We start from the raw sequence: 7,868 nt of genomic DNA on the forward strand, positions 1-7,868 counted from the left end.
AAAGGAAAATCTCAAGTGGGTTGCTTGAGTACTGGACGTAGGCACGGACTTTGCCGAACCGGTATAAAACTGTGTTTGCATTCTCTCTTCCCTTATCTCATTTATTTTGTTGCGATCAATTTTGTCTTGCATGTTTAAAGAACATTATTAAACATCTGGGAAGCCATAGAAGTTGGACCTTATGTACCCACCATGGTGGCTGGAAATGCAACAATAGAGAAACCTAGAGAAGAGTGGACTGAAGATGAAAAAAGATTAGTGCAGTACAATTTAAAGGCTAAAAAGATCATTACTTCTACCCTAGGAATGGATGAATATTTTAGGGTTTCAAATTGTAAGAGTGCTAAGGATATGTGGGACACTCTACAAGTTACACATGAGGGAACAACTGATGTCAAACGATCTAGGATAAATACTTTAACTCATGAGTATGAATTATTTAGGATGAAGACAAATGAAAGTATACAAGATATGCAGAAAAGATTCACACATATAGTTAATCATCTTGCATCATTAGGTAGAATTTTTCCAAACGAGGATCTCATAAATAAAGTGTTAAGATGTCTAAGTAGAGAGTGGCAACCAAAGGTAACAGCCATCACATAATCTAGAGATTTGTCTATTATGTCTCTTGCTACACTATTTGGAAAATTACAGGAACATGAGATGGAGTTGCAAAGACAAAATCAACATGAAGAAAATGATAAGAAGAAGAAGGGAATTGCTCTTAAAGCCTCATCTTCAATCCAAGAGGAAAGTGACTTAGAAGATTCAATTGACTTAGATGAAGATCTTAGCCTCTTTGTCAAAAGATTCAACAAATTTATTAGAATGAGAGGAAATCAAAGAAGACAAAACATCAAACCTAAAAGAAGGACTAAAGAGTCATTTCAAATCCCAAAATTCTTTGAGTGCAATCAACCCAGACATCTGAGGGCTGATTGTCCAATCTTTAAGAAAAAAATAGAGAAGTCTGAAAAGAAGACTATTGGAGAAAAGAAGGCAAAGAAGGCCTACATCACATGGGATGATAATGACTTAGAATCGTCGGATGATTCTGAAAAAGAAATGATTAATCTATGTCTAATGGGCAAAAACTATGAAAGCGATGAAGAGGTAACATCTTCTAACAAATCTATTTCTTTTGATGAGTTACAAGATGCATTTGCTGAATTACATAGTGAATCAATTAAACTAGCAAAACTTGTTTCTTCATCTAAGAAAACAATTTCAGATTTAGAGAAAGAAATTTCAAAATTAAACAAAGAAATATATCTTCTTAAAATTAAAGTTTCAATCTCTAAATCTAGTGATAAATTTCATGTTTCTACTATGACTAATGAAAAAGTAAATTCATGTAAATGTTGTAGCAAATATGTAGAAGAAATTAAAAATTTGAAAAACTCACTTGCAAAATTTTCTATTGGCAAGAATAACCTAGATGTCATATTAGGAAATCAAAGATGTATTCTTGATAAAGCAGAAATTGGATACAAACCAGAAAAACAACAAAAGTTTTACAAAAGTTTCTTTTCTTCCTCACAAAAATATAATTCTCCTTTCATTACATGTTTTTATTGTGGAAGAAAAGGGCATGGCACATCTACATGTTATTTTAAGAAAAATTGCAACAATATCAAAATGATATGGGTTCCAAAAGGATCTTTAGTTAACACTAACACACAAGGACCCAATAAAGTTTGGGTACCTAAGTCACAAACTTGATCATGTAGGTATCCTTGAAGAAGAAATGGTACATAGATAGCGGTTGTTCAAAACATATGACAGGAGATTCATCAAAGTTCACACATATCTCTCCCAAGAAAAGTGGGCATGTAACTTATGATGACAACAACAAAGGTAGAATTCTTGGAGTTGGAAAAATAGGTACGAATTCTTCAAACTCCATTGAAAATGTTCTACTTGTTGAAGGCCTTAACTTGCTTAGTGTTAGTCAATTATGTGATAAAGGCTATCTAGTATCATTTGATTCTCAAAAATGTCTCATTGAACATAAACATGATACTAATATAAAGCATATAGGGTATAGAGTCAACAATGTTTATATGATAGGCTTAAGCCAAAAACTAGATGATAATAAATGTTTTCTTAGCAAAGATGATGATCCATGGCTATGGCATAAACACATTGCTCACATAAACATGAAACACTTAAATAAATTAATTTCAAAAGATTTAGTTGTTGGTTTGTCTAAATTGAAATTTGAAAAAGATAGACTGTGTGATGCATGTCAAAAGGGAAAACAAACTAGAGTTTCTTTCAAATCCAAAAACATTGTTTCTACTACTCAACCATTACAATTGTTACATATGGATTTGTTTGGTCCCTTTAGAATTATGTGTTTTGGTGGAAGCTATTATGCACTTGCCATTGTTGATGATTATTCTAGATATACTTGGACACTATTTATCACTCATAAGAATGATGCATTTCAAGCATTTAAGAAACTTGCAAAAGTTATTCAAAATAAGAAAAATCTCAAAATTATATCTATTAAAAGTGATCAAGGGGGTGAGTTTGAAAATAAAGAATTTGATTTATTTTGTGAAAAACATGGCACTGAACATAACTTTTCTACACCTAGAACCCCTCAACAAAATGGATTTGTTGAAAGGAAAAATAGGTCTTTGGAAGAAATTGCTAGAACCTTATTAAATGATACTCCTCTTCCAAAATATTTTTGGGCTGAAGCCGTTAATACTGCATGTTATATCATGAATAGGGCTTTAATAAGACTCATTTTAAAGAAAACCCCATATGAACTATTCAATGGTAGAAAACCAAACATATCACATCTTCATGTTTTTGGTTGTAAATGTTTTGTATTAAACAATGGAAAATAAAACTTAGGAAAGTTTGATGCTAAGTCAGATGAAGGAATTTTCCTTGGATATTCTTTGAATAGTAAGGCCTATAGAATATATAATAAGAGAACAATGACAATTGAAGAATCAATTCATGTTTCTTTGATGAGTCTAATGCTATTTCTCCAAGAAAGGATATTTTAGATGATAATGTAGAATCTTTAGAACAAATGCACATTTATGGACAAAATTCTAAATGAAAAGGAGAAGGAAGCAATGAAGATCTTCCAGTAGAAGTCAAAGCAAATAATGATCTTCCAAGAGAGTGGAAAGCTTCAAGAGATCATCCTCTTGACAACATTCTTAGTGACATCTCAAAAGGGGTAACAACTAGACACTCTCAAAGATATATGCAATAACATGACTTTTGTATCTATGATTGAACCTAAAAATTTAAATGAAGCTATAATAGATGAAAATTGGATAATAGCTATGTAGGAAGAACTAAACCAATTTGAAAGAAATAATGTTTGGGAGTTAGTTGAGAAACCTGAAAACTACCCAATCATTGGGACAAAATGGGCGTTTAGAAATAAATTAGATGAAAATGGCATAGTTATAAGGAATAAGGCTAGATTAGTCGCCAAAGGATATACTCAAGAAGAAGGAATAGATTATGAGGAGACATATGCTCCAGTTGCTAGATTAAAAACCATCAGAATGCTATTAGCTTATGCATCCATAATGAATTTTAAGCTTTATCAAATGGATGTAAAAAGTGCATTCTTAAATGGCTTTATTCAAGAGGAAGTATATGTTGATCAACCCCCTAGATTTTAAAACTCAGACAAGCCTAATCATGTGTTTAAATTAAAAAAGGCTTTATATGGCTTAAAGCAAGCCCCTAGGGCTTGGTATGAGTGTCTGAGTAAGTTCCTTTTAGAAAAAGACTTCTCTAGAGGAAAAGTAGATACTACTCTTTTCATAAAGAGAAAATCACATGATATTTTATTGGTTCAAATTTATGTTGATGATATTATTTTTGGATCTACTAATGAATTATTGTGCAAGGAATTCTCTCATGACATGCAAAGTGAGTTTGAAATGTCAATGATGGGAGAACTTAATTTCTTTCTTGGATTACAAATTAAACAAACCAAGGATGGAATTTTTGTCAATCAATCCAAGTACTGCAAAGAGTTAATTCACAGATTCGACATGGAAAATGCTAAGCACATGGCTACACCAATGAGCACTGCTTGTTATTTAGATAAAGATGAAACCAGTCAGTCAATAGATGTTAAGCAATATCGAGGTACGATCGGATCCTTTCTTTATTTATCTGCTAGCAGACCTGATATAATGTTTAGTGTGAGTATGTGTGCTAGATTTCAATCAAATCCCAAACAATCACATCTTAGTGTCGTTAAAAGAATCATAAGATATTTATTAGGTACTATGAATATAGGTTTATGGTATCCTAGGAACTCCACATGCACCTTAATAGGATACTCTGATTCAGACTTTGCCGGTTCTAAAATAGATAGAAAGAGCACAAGTGGAACTTGTCAATTCCTTGGATTTGCTCTAGTCTCTTGGCATAGTAAGAAACAAAACAATGTTGCTTTATCCACTGCAGAAGCGGAATATATTTCTGTCGGCAGTTGTTGTGCACAAATTTTATGGATGAAGCAACAACTCTCTGATTATGGAATCTTTCTTGACCATATACCTATTAGGCAACACTCTAGAACCAAGCATATTGAAATTAGGCATCATTTTCTAAGAGATCATATTCTAAAGGGAGATTGTATGCTAGAATTTGTTGATACAAAGAATCAACTTGCTGATATCTTCACAAAACCTTTCCCCAAGGAAACATTCTTTTCAATTAGAAGGGAATTAGGCCTTTTAGATATTAGTGATTTGGATAAATAAGGATTGACTGGTTTAATGAAATATTAATGTTTGATGATTGATTGATTGTATTTGATTCTAAGATTTTGATTGTGTTTAATTGGTGTTATTGTGTGATTGATGCTTGCTTGATTGAATTAGATGAATATTAGTATTGATAATTGACATAGATAGATGTTTTTCTTGCATAGACATAGCTATTCCTTGAGGAAGCAACCTAGATAATGTTCTGGTAATCGATTACCATTACGTGTAATCGATTACACAAGAACAGATAGCTTGTAATCGATTACAGCATCCTGTAATCGATTACCAGAAGGCTAAATGCTCCTATAATCAATTACCAAACCTTGTAATCGATTACATAATGCCATCTTCTATAAATACTCACGAAAACCAGTAGCGTTGTGCAGCCACACTTCCCTCGACGTGCCTCTTTCTCCCTAATCTTCAAATCTTCATAACTCCCTCAATTCTTAACCAAATCACGTCCCACAAAGCCCAATCTTCATCATTTTCACTCCTCTTTCGATTCCACCGATTAAAATTCATTAAAGCTTCATCAAATGACAGAATCGTCGAAGAAGCGAAAGGGAACGTCCTCCACCACCGCTGTTGCTAGCCATCGCCACCACGGACCATCTAAAGCACCTACAACACCAATTCATCCTTCCTTATCATCTCCATGATCATCTACTCTATTTTCTTCAGATGATCAACGCCTACAGTACAATTCTCAATTTTCTTCTAGGATCATCTTAGACCCTAAGTACCTAGACATAGCTTTCTTTAATGATGAGACATTTGACTGTTATCAAGTGTTTCAAAACTCTGGATTAGTTGATTTTATGTCCTTAAAATTGCCTTATTATCCTAAACTAGCTAGAGTCTTTTACAATAATTTAAAAATTCAGGATGGTATTATTCGCTCTGAGGTGCATGGTATTTCTATGATCATTGATCAATCTCTGTTCTTTTCATTAACTAAATTACCCAGTCAAGGTGCACCTTTTGAGGGCACCATTGTCGATGACTGAAAGTTTGACTATTCTAGTCATGATGCTCGGCGTATGGTCTGTAATGACCAGGCTGATATGACTGGCAGATTGTTGGCCGGTTCATTAACCTTTGATTGTCGCATCATGCACTATATTATCATTAGAATTTTGCTTCCCCGTTCTTCTAATCTGGCTCAAGCCTCTAAGGAGGACTTTATTTTGATGTAGGTTTTCCTTACCGGTCGTCAGATCGACTGGGCTCACTTGGTTAGGTACCGAATGCATAAGGCATTACGGGCCAATGCACCTCTTCCGTATCCTCAATTGGTCACCTTTTTTCTCCGTCATTTTCAAATTCCTCTTGATGATGAACCTTTTGTTCAAGTCAAGTGATCTTTTGCCATTGGTGATGGTGCAGTAACTTCATTTGGTTACCATAAGGATCATGATGGACAATGGCTGAAGAAGGACGTGTTACCTCCACAAGACGAGCGTACTCCCTCTCCTCCTCCTCAACAAGATGATTCCTCAGCCCTTATGAATGAAGTTCTTTCAGAATTACGGGGCCTTCGCACCTATGTTGGCGAACGCTTTGTTTCCTTAGATGGTCACTTTGAAGGAATGGATACCCGCATCACCCAGCTTGAAGAGGATGTGAGTTATCTTCGTCGATGCTTTGACCTTCCACCACCTTCCTAGTTTTAGATTTTTAGTATCTTTTATTTTAAGCCGTGTATTTGGCTATGCCTTTTTTAAGTTATCATTTTCTGAACTTTAGTTATATTTCGGTATTTAGCACTTAGTATTTTATGACTGGATTATTTTTGTTTTTGACTTATGAATGATTATGTGAACTTTAGTTATATTTGATTATTATTCTTCCGCCTTGTGTTGTTTACCATGTACTTTGGCTTTTTGATGTTGCCAAATGGGGAGAGAAACATGGTGGTTTAGAAGCTTAGAAATCAAGAGATCAAGAGATCATTAATTCCATAACATAGGGGGAGTATGACATGAATGAGTGAATGTAACGCTATATCTTGCATATACTTTGTCTTGTATCTTGATTTCAGGAATTAAATTGTCATCATCAAAAAGGGGGAGATTGTAGAAGCAAAAGCAAAGACTTTGACTTTGATGTTTTGATGATGCCATATGATCATGCGATCATGCATTTCTGAAGTTTAATTCAAGACAAAAATCCAAGAAATACAAGATACATCATCTAGAAGATCTCTAGTGATTTAGGAAAGGAATTCCAAGTTGAAACATCAAGAGGTTTGGCCAATGGATTTAAGCTAAAATGTTTTTTTCATGAGATTTACTCTCTGGTAATCGATTACTAGAGGATGTAATCGATTACCAGTGGCCAAAATGATTTATAACAACCATTAAAAATTTGTATTTAAATTTTACACTGTGTAATCGATTACACATGGATGGTAATCGATTACAGTAGTTATTGAACGTTTTAATTCAAATTTTAAAGCCTATAATCAATTACACAAGTCTTGTAATCGATTACCAGAGGAGAATTTCAGAAAATAATTTCCAAGAGTCACATCTGTCCAAAAGGTTTTTGAATGGCCATCATAGGTCTATTTATATGTGACTTGGAACACGAATTTGCTAAGAGTTTTTTAGAACAAAAAGGTCTTATCCTCTCAAAAGCAAAATCATCTTATCCTCTTAAAAACTCCTTGGCCAATACACTTGCAATTCAATAAGGAATTATTTGAGTGCTCAATTGATCAATCTATCTCTTTCAAGAGATATTTCTTCTTCTTTTCATCTTATTTCTAAAAAGGGATTAAGAGACCGAGGGTCTCTTGTTGTAAAGCAATCTGAACACAAAGGAAGGGCTGTCCTTGTGTGGTTCAGAACTTGTAAGGGGTTTTTGCAAGATAGTGGAACTCTCAAGCGGGTTGCTTGGGGACTGGACGTAGGCACAATGGTGTGGCTGAACCAGTATAAATCTGAGTTTGCAATCTTTCTTCCCTTAAACTCTTTTATTGTTTATTGCTTATTGCTTCTTTTCAGTAAGATTAATTTGCATAATTATTTAGGATTTCATTTTGAAAGGAATCTTGGGATTTTAGTTAAAATCAAAATAGAATTTTTAATTAGG

Source organism: Glycine max, chromosome 5 (genome assembly GCF_000004515.6).
Source record: "Glycine max cultivar Williams 82 chromosome 5, Glycine_max_v4.0, whole genome shotgun sequence".
NCBI classification, from domain to species: domain Eukaryota; kingdom Viridiplantae; phylum Streptophyta; class Magnoliopsida; order Fabales; family Fabaceae; genus Glycine; species Glycine max.